The 12,411-nt window shown below is 38.2% G+C and overlaps 1 protein-coding gene across 1 annotated transcript in view; it reads right to left on the bottom strand.

Annotated features, from left to right (window-relative positions):
- PDZD8 (PDZ domain containing 8) overlaps positions 1 to 12,411 on the bottom strand; it is a 145,303-nt gene that overhangs the window by 108,128 nt on the left and 24,764 nt on the right. The gene's annotated exons all lie outside the window — the stretch shown is intronic.

The following is a 12,411-nucleotide window of genomic DNA, read 5'->3' as shown; positions in this document are numbered from 1 at the left end:
TCAGGCATAAAGAATGAAAGCAATATACTTACAGGGCAATTGGGGGGGGGGGGAGAGTGAAGGGGCTGTTTTGCTGTTTAAGACAATTAAGGACAGAAAATCTGATTTCTACAAGTGTTCCAGCCCCCCAAAAATAAAATAAAAAAGCCTCTCCAAGCTACTAAAAATTCTTCCATGCAAGAAGCGGAGGAGTGTATAAACATAGCAAGAATGTAAACACTTTGTTTTCCCTGGAATAGATTCTTTGAATGCCATATCCCAGTGTGCCAGTAATTTTGGATAAAGGAGATTATAAAAAATATTCTCGGAGTGAAACTGTGTAGCTGTCTCGTATGTTAAAGAAAAATCTTGTGCTATTATGATGTGTAAAGAAACTGTACTATAAGCTTTCAATTTACCTATATACTAAAGTATTTAGATGATTAAGGACCAAAGAAACCTACAGACAAATATTTACATACCACAGTATAGGTTTTCATACAATAGGATAGGCATAGCTAGAGATGTGCACTATTAAACAAGACACTGTTAGTTTTGTTATCCATGCTAGTACTTGGGTTCTTACAACATTGAAAGAACTTTTAGAACATTATTTTGCTGAGAATCCAATACATAAACTTTGAAAACATTAACTGCCTTTTTCAGTTTCTTATGTATAAATTCTGAATACCTTGATTGGGATTTTAATAGTTCTTTACAGTCTCAAAAAATGATTTCCCTCATTTGCAGAGCATGGTCTGGTTTTGCACTCATGTTAGTTTAACCAGCGCAACTTGTGGTTTTGGACCAGGCATAAGATTTACAGAAGCCCATAAACTCTCATTTGATGGAGAATGACACCAGAGGAAGAAAACAGAAAAGCTTCCTTCTTCAGGTTTCAGAGGAACAGCCGTGTTAGTCTGTATTCGCAAAAAGAAAAGGAGTACTTGTGGCACCTTAGAGACTAACCAATTTATTTGAGCATGAGCTTTCGTGAGCCACAGCTCACGAAAGCTCATGCTCAAATAAATTGGTTAGTCTCTAAGGTGCCACAAGTACTCCTTTTCTTCCTTCTTCAGTTCACCAGCGAACGCATCATTTTTTAAATTAAGAGGTGGTAAGTAAATGCGGTGATGAAGATGTCAGCATTCCTAGAGCATAGTTTCAGCACCTCTTCCCACACTACTCACACAGCCTGTATGAAAGAAGGAAAAGTCTAGTTTTAACTATCTTAAAAATAAAGAAATCAAAAGAAAAAAAATTTATGACTAAAATTTCTATCAGAATATTGCAAACGTAAAATTGAGGAAATTCAGAGGTATGTTTCTATAGCATCTTAAGAACCACATTGTACATACAGTACTGTGCTTTTAGATACCATGATGATAGCTACCTTAGAAATAATTTTAGCAGTGTATTTTAGATATAATTTTATCAGCTAGAGTGAGGAAAATAGTATACGTTTGAATTTCCTGACCGTTGAGAGTTTAAAAATATCAGTCATAATTTTGCATTAATGCAAGATGACTTACAAAGACCATTCCAAATTCTAGGAACTCCAATACAGTATGTACTGAAGTATGCAAAGCAGTTAAGGTTTTCTTTTCAAGTTGAACTTGAGTTCTGGAGTATTTGTAGATAATTGAGTTATCCGATAATATTCTTTTAATATGGAATTAGAATACAGAAGTACATTTAAAACCAACAAAGCTGTGAATTACAAAACAGCAGGCTCTGCTGTCATTTTTCTTGCCTAATGGCTTCAACATGCTTTTGGAAATAGATCCTTAAAGTCCTAGGCCAAAACGAGTTTGGATTATACTTTCGTTTCCACTGATACTAGTAGATTACAAATAAAGAAATTAAATTTGGAGCATTTAGTTAGTTACATGTAACTGATTCTTTACAACATTCAATTTTCATAACCCAGCAATTACCATCTATTTAATGATAACCTATTGGATGTTTACAAAATTAAATGTAAAACCTCAATGTACTATTATTCCAAGTAGGGTTTAATTACTTGTTAGTTAGTTAACTGAGCAGTTTACAGACTGTTCAAGTATGAGATAACCCAACTACATCTATTAAGTAAAAATGTTTGGAAAGATTATTTCCTATTGGCAACTGGTGACTGAATACACATTAACTAGCAACATTTAGCCACCTTGTTATCTTACTGTAAAATCCATACATGGGCTATCTGTAATAAAAGTGTATGATAGGTTCACAGATGCCCAGTTCCTCCAATTCCCCCTCCCCCCCGTAGGGATAGGGACATCTTTTAGGTTTCAGAGTAGCAGCCGTGTTAGTCTGTATCCGCAAAAAGAAAAGAAGTACTTGTGGCACCTTAGAGACTAAAATTTATTTGAGGCTAAGCTTTTGTGAGCTACAGCTCACTTCATCGGATGCATGCACTCTCTCACTCATTCTTGCAGACAGTCCCCCCACAACAAACGCCACTTAGTAGCAAGTTTCAGAGTAGCAGCCCTGTTAGTCTGTATTCGCAAAAAGACAAGGAGTACTTGTGGCACCTTAGAGACTAACCAATTTATTTGAGCATAAGCTTTCGTGAGCTACAGCTCACTTCATCGGATGCAACATTCCCTCCAGTGAAGAGTGCTCCCTGCAGAGCTGTCATTGCTACTCCTTTGTTCCACTAAACAGGGTTGCTAAAGAACAATACCAGGTACTCCAATTCCCAGAAGCCAGGTTTACTCCTTCCATAATGGCCTTGCAAAATGTCAGCTGGGAACACTGCTTAGGTTATCTTAGGGACTAACCAATTTATTTGAGCATGAGCTTTCATGAGCTACAGCTCACTTCATCGGATGCATACCGTGGAAACTGCAGAAGACATTATATACACACAAAAAGAAAAGGAGTACTTGTGGCACCTTAGAGACTAACCAATTTATTTGAGCATGAGCTTTCGTGAGCTACAGCTCACTTCATCAGATGTTTACCGTGGAAACTGCAGCAGACTTTATATACACACAGAGAATATGAAACAATACCTCCTCCCACCCCACTGTCCTGCTGGTAATAGCTTATCTAAAGTGATCAACAGGTGGGCCATTTCCAGCACAAATCCAGGTTTTCTCACCCTCCACCCCCCACACAAATTCACTCTCCTGCTGGTGCTAGCCCATCCAAAGTGACAACTCTTTACATAATCAAGTCGGGCTATTTCCTGCATAGATCAAGGTTTTCTCACATCCCCCCCACCCCCATACACACACAAACTCACTCTCCTGCTGGTAATAGCTCATCTAAACTGACCACTCTCCAAGTTTAAATCCAAGTTAAACCAGAACATCTGGGGGGGGGGGGGGGGGGTAGGAAAAAACAAGAAGAAACAGGCTACCTTGCATAATGACTTAGCCACTCCCAGTCTCTATTTAAGCCTAAATTAATAGTATCCAATCTGCAAATGAATTCCAATTCAGCAGTTTCTCGCTGGAGTCTGGATTTGAAGTTTTTTTGTTTTAAGATAGCGACCTTCATGTCTGTGATTGCGTGACCAGAGAGATTGAAGTGTTCTCCGACTGGTTTATGAATGTTATGATTCTTGACATCTGATTTGTGTCCATTTATTCTTTTACGTAGAGACTGTCCAGTTTGACCAATGTACATGGCAGAGGGGCATTGCTGGCACATGATGGCATATATCACATTGGTGGATGTGCAGGTGAACGAGCCTCTGATAGTGTGGCTGATGTTATTAGGCCCTGTGATGGTGTCCCCTGAATAGATATGTGGGCACAATTGGCAACGGGCTTTGTTGCAAGGATAAGTTCCTGGGTTAGTGGTTCTGTTGTGTGGTATGTGGTTGTTGGTGAGTATTTGCTTCAGGTTGCGGGGCTGTCTGTAGGCAAGGACTGGCCTGTCTCCCAAGACTTGTGAGAGTGTTGGGTCATCCTTTAGGATAGGTTGTAGATCCTTAATAATGCGTTGGAGGGGTTTTAGTTGGGGGCTGAAGGTGACCGCTAGTGGCGTTCTGTTATTTTCTTTGTTAGGCCTGTCCTGTAGTAGGTAACTTCTGGGAACTCTTCTGGCTCTATCAATCTGTTTCTTTACTTCTGCAGGTGGGTATTGTAGTTGTAAGAAAGCTTGACAGAGATCTTGTAGGTGTTTGTCTCTGTCTGAGGGGTTGGAGCAAATGCGGTTGTATCGCAGAGCTTGGCTGTAGACGATGGATCGTGTGGTGTGGTCAGGGTGAAAGCTGGAGGCATGCAGGTAGGAATAGCGGTCAGTAGGTTTCCGGTATAGGGTGGTGTTTATGTGCCCCCCCCCCCCACCCCCCAGATGCTCTGGTTTAACTTGGATTTAAACTTGGAGAGTGGTCAGTTTAGATGAGCTATTACCAGCAGGAGAGTGAGTTTGTGTGTGTATGGGGGTGGGGGGGGGGATGTGAGAAAACCTTGATCTATGCAGGAAATAGCCCGACTTGATTATGTAAAGAGTTGTCACTTTGGATGGGCTAGCACCAGCAGGAGAGTGAATTTGTGTGGGGGGGTGGAGGGTGAGAAAACCTGGATTTGTGCTGGAAATGGCCCACCTGTTGATCACTTTAGATAAGCTATTACCAGCAGGACAGTGGGGTGGGAGGAGGTATTGTTTCATATTCTCTGTGTGTATATAAAGTCTGCTGCAGTTTCCACGGTAAACATCTGATGAAGTGAGCTGTAGCTCACGAAAGCTCATGCTCAAATAAATTGGTTAGTCTCTAAGGTGCCACAAGTACTCCTTTTCTTTTTGCGAATACAGACTAACACGGCTGTTCCTCTGAAACCTGTCATAATACTTTCAGAGGATTTCAACATCTACCATTATATTTAGTCCATCTTTAATACATGGAATGCCTTTATACAGCACTTAAAGAAAAACTGTCCAAACATTTATCAGATATAAAACTAGGCCAATCAGCCAGAGGCAGATGAATGATGGAGCATTCCTCCCTCTGTCCAGCAACATCCTGAAACAAACTTTTGTGCGAAACCAAACCTTCATGTCACTCAGCCACTACAAGGAGCAACTGAGCTGGATTCCCATCAGGATTCTGTCCCAGGACCTGGCTTGAAGTTTCAGTCTTTCACATCAGCCTCTGGTTTGTACAGTTCTTATAAATTTGAGGCTCCAGTCCACTGCAGCTGCACATAAAGGAGCTCTTTCTGTGAGGTAGAGAGTTGACTTAAGTAGCCCACCAGTATTTCTATGACACTGTTAAACCTCAGTCAGTAACCAAAGGCTGGGTCCACACTATACATTTACATCAGTATAACAACTCAGGCATGTGAAAAATCCACACTCCTGATTGATGCAGTTATACCTCCCTAAGCCCCAGTGTAAACAGCGCTATGTCTATGGGAGAGCTTCTTCCGTCAATATAGCTACCGCCTCTCACAGAGGTGGATTAACTATGCTGACAAGAGAAGCTCTCCTGTCAGCAGAGTAGTGTCCTCACTTAAGTGCACCAGTGGTGTAAATGCAGTGCTGGAAGTGTAGACTTGTCCAAAGACAGTTTCCATTTTGTTATATATGTCATGCAAGAATCAGAAAATGTTTTGATAATGGATAGAATTTTACCAAAAAGCACTTGCAAGTAGTACCATGTTTTTCTGAGTATTGCTGTGCCTTCTCACCATATTTCCCAATGCCAATTTCCGATATATCTTTATTAGTTCACCTCCTAAGTCCTTCTATAATGCCATCAGCCTGTTCAGCAAGACTCAAGTCACTCGTCAAAGTGAATACTCTGCTCCAATTTTGAAATTGGTCAGTTATATCCTGAGATGAGATTAGGCTCTTTTAAGTTAGCCTTTATCATTCATTACTGTTTACAAGTGTCCAACCTTGAAGTAAGGACCTTCCCTTCTCCACTCCACTGCCAATTAACAACTAGGCATTTGTCTAAATCCTTGTTCAATTGTTTCTTCAGAGACACCCCCATAGTAGACATAGTAGATTTAACAGGTTTCATCTCCTACTTTTTTCCTTTATCTGAACCAGAGTTTCAGAGTCACGTGATCATAGGGGATTGATAAGTACTCGAGTGAATGTCTCATTGGCTGGTCATTTTACATATTTTACATATCATCAGTTTGCTGAACAAACTTGTCCTTGGTCTACTCTCTCCTCTTAACCAAAGAGTAGTCACATGATACCTTGAAAACAAAGCTGCTACATAGCGTTTCTTCACTGCGTTCACCCCATAGCAACCAGCTAGCATAACAGAAAACAGGCACGCTGCTAAAATATTTGACAAAGTTAGAGATTAGAGAACATACATTAGAGAACCAGAATTGTCAGGAATGTGTGAAGTCCATCTTTTTTTTCTTTTTCTTTTTAAATCGTGTGCATGCCCTTACTACTTCTTTGTAATCTACAAAAGGCAGCTGAATAAGGTTGGGGGTTTTTCCGGTCCATTAGGTTTTTTTTAAATAGATTTCTGTTTAATATCAGAAATACCATGGCTTGTCTTCCCAGTTTGGGTGGAGGACTAAGATTAGGAACTAGTGGGATAACATCACAAAATGAAAATTTAGCAGGTGAGCTGGGAAGACTGTCGTAACTTTCTAAAACTTTGTTTGTTAACTATTTAACTCAAACTCCTGACAGATTTGGGTAAAAGCTCACTTTGAGAATTCAAAAACCCCAGCCCCTTCAACTGAAGATTTCTACTTCTTCAAGGAGACCTTTAGCAAAACTATCACAAAGCTTCATGTTTCTGATATTTCTAAGGTTAAACTCCCGCCCAAACACTTACATCATAAAGCAACAAAAGAGGCACCACATTTTTCATTGCTGTTGTCATAAATATAAAGGGAAGGGTTACCACCTTTCTGTATACAGTGCTATACAATCCCTCCTGGCCAGAGGCAAAACCCTTTCACGTGTAAAGGGTTAAGAAGCTAAAATAACCTCGCTGGCACCTGACCAAAATGAGGAGACAAAATACTTTCAAAGCGGGGGGGGGGGGGGGGGGGGGAGAGAGACAGGGACAAAGGGTCTGTCCCTGTGTGATGCTTTTGCCAGGAACAGATCAGGAATGCAGCTCAGAACTCCTGTAAAAAGCTAGTAAGTAATCTAGCTAGAAATGCTTTAGATTTCCTTTTGTTTAATGGCTAGTAAAATAGGCTGTGCTGGATGGAATGTATATTCCTGTTTTTGTGTCTTTTTGTAACTTAAGGTTTTGCCTAGAGGGATTCTCTGTGTTTTGAATCGGATTACCCTGTAAGGTATTTACCATCCTGATTTTACAGAGGTGATTCTTTTACTTTTTCTTTAATTAAAATTCTTCTTCTAAGAACCTGATTGCTTTTTCATTGTTCTTAAGATCCAAGGGTTTGGGTCTGTGTTCACCTATGCAAACTGGCGAGGATTTTTATCAAGCCTTCCTCAGGAAAGGGAGTGTAGGGCTTGGGGGGATATTCTTGGGGGGGAAGACGTCTCCAAGTGGGCTCTTTCCCTGTTCTTTGTTTAACACGCTTGGTGGTGGAAGCATAGGGTTCAAGGACAAGGCAAAGTTTGTACCCTGAAGAAGTTTTTAACCTAAGCTGGAAAGAATATGCTGAGGGGGTCTTTCATGCAGGTCCCCACATCTGTACCCTAGAGTTCAGAGTAGGGAAGAACCTTGACAAGTGTGCAGGACATCTTTAAGTTGGTTTATTTTGGTTTCAACCAGTTATTTCCAGTTTTATCAACAATGAGAAGAGTTTCTCTCCCACTTTCAGTAACCCTTTAAGTATGTACATAGTTAAATTCTATCTCATAGCCAGTTTTTCCAAGCTGTACGGTTTCCTCAGTTCTTCATAACCCACTGCCTCCAAAACCTCTCTCTCATTACAGTAGTACTCCTTTGCACTCCTAAAAGCTGTCCTTTACAGCAGTGGTACTCAACCAGGCATACACGTATGCAGAGATCTTCCAGGGGGTGGTTAATCAACTCATCTAGATACTTGCCTACGTTTATAACAGGCTACATAAAAAGCACTAGCAAAGTCAGTACAAACTAAAATTTCATTCAGAAAATAACTTGTTTATACTGCTCTATATACTAAAATGTAAGTACAATACTTCTATTCCAATTGATTTATTTTATAATTATATGGTAAAAATGATAAAGCAAACAATTTTTCAGTAATCGTGTGCTGTGACACTTTTGTGTTTTTTGCCTGATTCTGTACACAACTCAATTTTAAATAAGGTGAAACTTGGGGGTACTCAAGACAAATTACTTTCAGGAGTCTTGTCTGGAAAGGTTGAGAGCCACTGCTTTACAGTCTTTTCATTTTATTTATATTCTTTCGATACTGTAGTGCTTAAGATTGTATTCAGCTGGTCAGCTGAAATCCACGCAATATAGTGAATAGTGATCAATAACTTCCCCTTTCCCTTAATTTGGTTAAAGTAAGTTGAATAGTTTAACTGCCTTCTAAAACTGGCTATGTCCTCACCCTACAATATAGTAACCTCAGAGTTATGTACACCAGTTACGAACTGACTGGTACACCACACAGGTCATTTGGAACCTGAAGTATGCCTCAGGCAGCAGCAGGACAAAAAACAAAATAAAAAACACAAATACAGTACAAAACTGTGTTAAATGTAAACTACTAAAAAATAAAAGGGAAAGTTTAAAAAAAGATTTGACAAGGTAAGGAACTGTTTCTGTGCCTGTTTCATTTACATTAAGATTGTTAAAAGCAGCATTTTTCTTCTGCGTGGTAAAATTTCAAAGCTGTTTTAAGTCAATGTTCAGTTGTACACTTTTGAAAGAACCATCAATGATTTGTTCAGAATTACGACATTTCAGAGTTATGAACAACCTCTATTCCCAAGGTGTTTGTAACTCTGAGGTTCTTCTGTACATAGTTTTACGATTTTTATACTTTCTCACCAAGTCTTTGACAAAATACATGATGTGAAAGGCAGCACATCCCTGTATAACTCTAGTAGATGCAAGTTTTCTAACTAAATTCACCAACATTTAAAACTACCTTCTGGCTTACTATCCTACCTTAATACATGGTCAAAATTTATAAGACCATTCCTAAGCTGAAAGACAAAACCAAAAAAAGTTCTAAATGTCTCCACCACTACTTCAAAGAATCTTTGTACACCACAAAGCAGTGACAGACATAAAAAGCCATTTCATTTTCCCTGTGAAGATTGCTTAACTATGGAGTTGCCAACATGAATTTATTTCAGTTGACTTCTCTGCAACTGTTCCCAATAATCAAATACGCCCACTACAGAATGAAGAAAGAGTAACCCAATATCAGAACTAGTTTTTAAAATTTTAGTGTTTGTAGTGCTGTTGTCTAAACAATGTGACTTTTTGCTTATCTGGAGCAACTATACAATGAATTTCAAACTCAAGTCACCAGTAAATCAGATACATTTTAAACATACTCTGGTTAGTTACCTCTCCTCAAAAAAACTCATCAACATTCCTCCACTAATAGAGCTGTCAACTTCCATCCATGCAAAGAATTTCAAATTTGTGCTGAAGTAGAACATTTCTAAAATTGCCTTACTAGTTAGAAAAAAAATTGAGGCATTTCAAATTAAGATAAAAGAATGTACTAGTTGGCTAACCCATTCCATCAGTGTCTCTGAATAATCTTTGCAAGAAGAATGCAATATATTTTTCTTTTTCAGTGTAAGTCAGTCCTTAAATAGCAACAGTGCATTTCAATCAAATACAGTAAGACAGAAAACAAGCAGCAAAAGCATGTTTTCACAACACTAGGTCAGATGATGTCATCAAAGAAATCTTGTTAAAAGAGAACTACTCAGCGAATACTTAAAGATATTACACTTAAAATAGCACAAGACTCAGTCCTTCTGTATATAAAGCCAAAAAAGGAAGAGAGAAATTTGTTTCAAATACTCTACCTAAAACTACTTTAGTTCCCTTTATGCTTAAGAATCCACACCCTCCATCCAGGGTTCTCCCATAAAGCCTTGAAGGGTGACAAATCCAGCACACTTGGTATTTTATCCCCACCTTTAACTCAAAGAAAACCCAAACCAAAATATCTTATAACCTACTGTAGGAAAAAAACAAAACAACAAATTCTGCACTTCTATCATGGGGGTATATAGACCACATAATCTTCTGCTCCCTCCTTTTCAAATTTTGGGAAAAGCCCTATCCATCTAATTGCAAAACAGCCTGAATTAATATTTAATGTTTTAAAAAGTGTCTGGCCCAAACTAGCATCTATTTGTATTAGCTATTGTACGTGGATTGTTTTGTGGGCTTTAAGCCAGGTTTTCTTACTAGACAAAATGAAGACAGGAATAGTCTTTTATACCAAAGAGGAAAAAAAATAGAGTGTCAGCCTATTAGCTAAAATTATCTGGTCCCATCACAGTACCTACTCATCTACAATGTAACCAGGAGCACCAAGAAACAACCCACCACCAAGCTCTGCCTGGCCAAAGACAAACAAGGACTTACGTAATTCTATTCACTCTATCTGCCAAGGATATCCAGAACCACAATGCAGAAACAGACACAGGCTAAATACCGGGAGAGACAAACTAAAATATCAACAGCAGCTGGACTGCTTTTCTGCTCTTCAGAAAAAGAAAGAATTAGACTGGCTAAAGAGAACCAGACCTTTTTCATTGCACAGAAAGGTTATAATTTGCAAACTAAGTCAGCTTGAGCTGAAAAGGCAAGAGCATGATCATATAACATGTTCTGAGAAAGGAAAGAAAGGAGAAAAAAAAAAGCTTTAAATTATTCACCTGTTTGGTGCAGGGAATTTAATGACAGCGTTTTCCAAAAACAATTACTCAGATTTCTCTTTACAACCACATCATCACTTTGGGTTATACAAGTTTCAGTGCTACATTACTTCCATAGATTAATAGTGTCAGGTTTACAAATTCCTAGTCAAGTTACATGCTTATTTTAGAAGGTATACATTAAAACTAAAATAGGCTTTAAATTCAAATGCCAACAAAACAAACAGTCGAAGCTTAAAATGTAACAGACATTATTTACAAATTTAAATTTTTTAGTGCAGAGTTACTCTGAAGGGTTTTAGAGAGATATTTCAAACTGTATTTGCAAGAAGAGTAAACAAGCAAGAACCAAGTTCCTGAAAGGAAAGCGAAAGACAGCATCTTATAAAGTTACCTGTATTTAACAAAACACTGATTTATTCTAATAGATTGTACCATTAAGGAAGATATTCAGGGATGACCATTACTAATTTGCATTTGGAAAAAATAAGTACTGCACTTCTTCCATTTTGGGGGTACAGAGACCATTTAACTGCCTATGGGAGAAATCCAATAATAAACTTTAATAAAATCATTTAAAGTTACTCTGATTTAGCAACACCAGATAAAAAGTCATGCTTTTGCTACTTAAAAACATTTAAATTATCTTTTTTTTTGTTTCAAGCTTAAATACCATTTAATTTAGGTTTATTACACTGTAGGCAAATTTAATCCTAAACTGCCTGGAAAAATTCTAAAACCATTATAGGCCATTCCTAAAAGCATGAAATACAAGTTTTGTGATATTTAGTCACTTTTTTTTAAAAGAAATTGTCTAACAAGTTACATAATCCTACCAATGCCTTTGCTGAAAAGTTTTATAACTCTGAAAGCTCCATTACAGATCACCTGTGAGAGACAGAAAATATGAGCTCATCCTTACTTAAAAGCAAAACAAAAAACCAAGGTCTATTTTGCAGAATTCACTTTCTTGCCCACACTGAAACCAACGAAAGCTGTACTGAGAGAGCATGACTGGCTCTACAACCAACTGATTTTAGCAAATCAAAGCATATTTCTATTTGATAGTCAGTCTCAAACACGATCAAAGCATCTTAGCTTTACCACATCCGTAAAAATAGTTCAATTTAATTAAAAACGCCTCATTATTGCAGCATGTGGGTCTTCTCAGGAGATTTTATGAAAATATGCAAAATCAGTTCTGACATTTTAGCACTCCACCCACTTCATGGATTCCATTTTCCCATTAATGCAGGAGGATCACATGCATAAATTCTCAGTACCCTGAGGGAATTAGTCAAATCTACCAAACAAGAGGAAATGTAGTACCTGTTATTTCTCTCTTAAAGATCCTTCACTTAATCCATATGCATACATTATGCTCCTCCCATTACTTTGAGGGATAATATGATATTTTGATGACATAAGGGAAGATAAGGATGGAACTCACTATCGCAGAATTCTTCACAAGGGAGTTTGTAGACGTTCTACCCCTGCCTAGATGATGGAAAGACAATATTTGTACTGTACAATATTTGTACAATCCTACAAGTACCATATGTTTACTCCAAAGTAGCTTTCAGCAACTTTCTGCATCATCTTTGGACTCAAAGTCTATGACTACATTTTTCAAGAGTAACTAGTGATTTTGGATGCCTTACAGGGGTG

The sequence above is a fragment of the Caretta caretta genome, chromosome 7, assembly GCF_965140235.1.
Source record: "Caretta caretta isolate rCarCar2 chromosome 7, rCarCar1.hap1, whole genome shotgun sequence".
NCBI lineage: Eukaryota > Metazoa > Chordata > Testudines > Cheloniidae > Caretta > Caretta caretta.
This window is presented reverse-complemented; position numbering and strand designations above follow the sequence as displayed.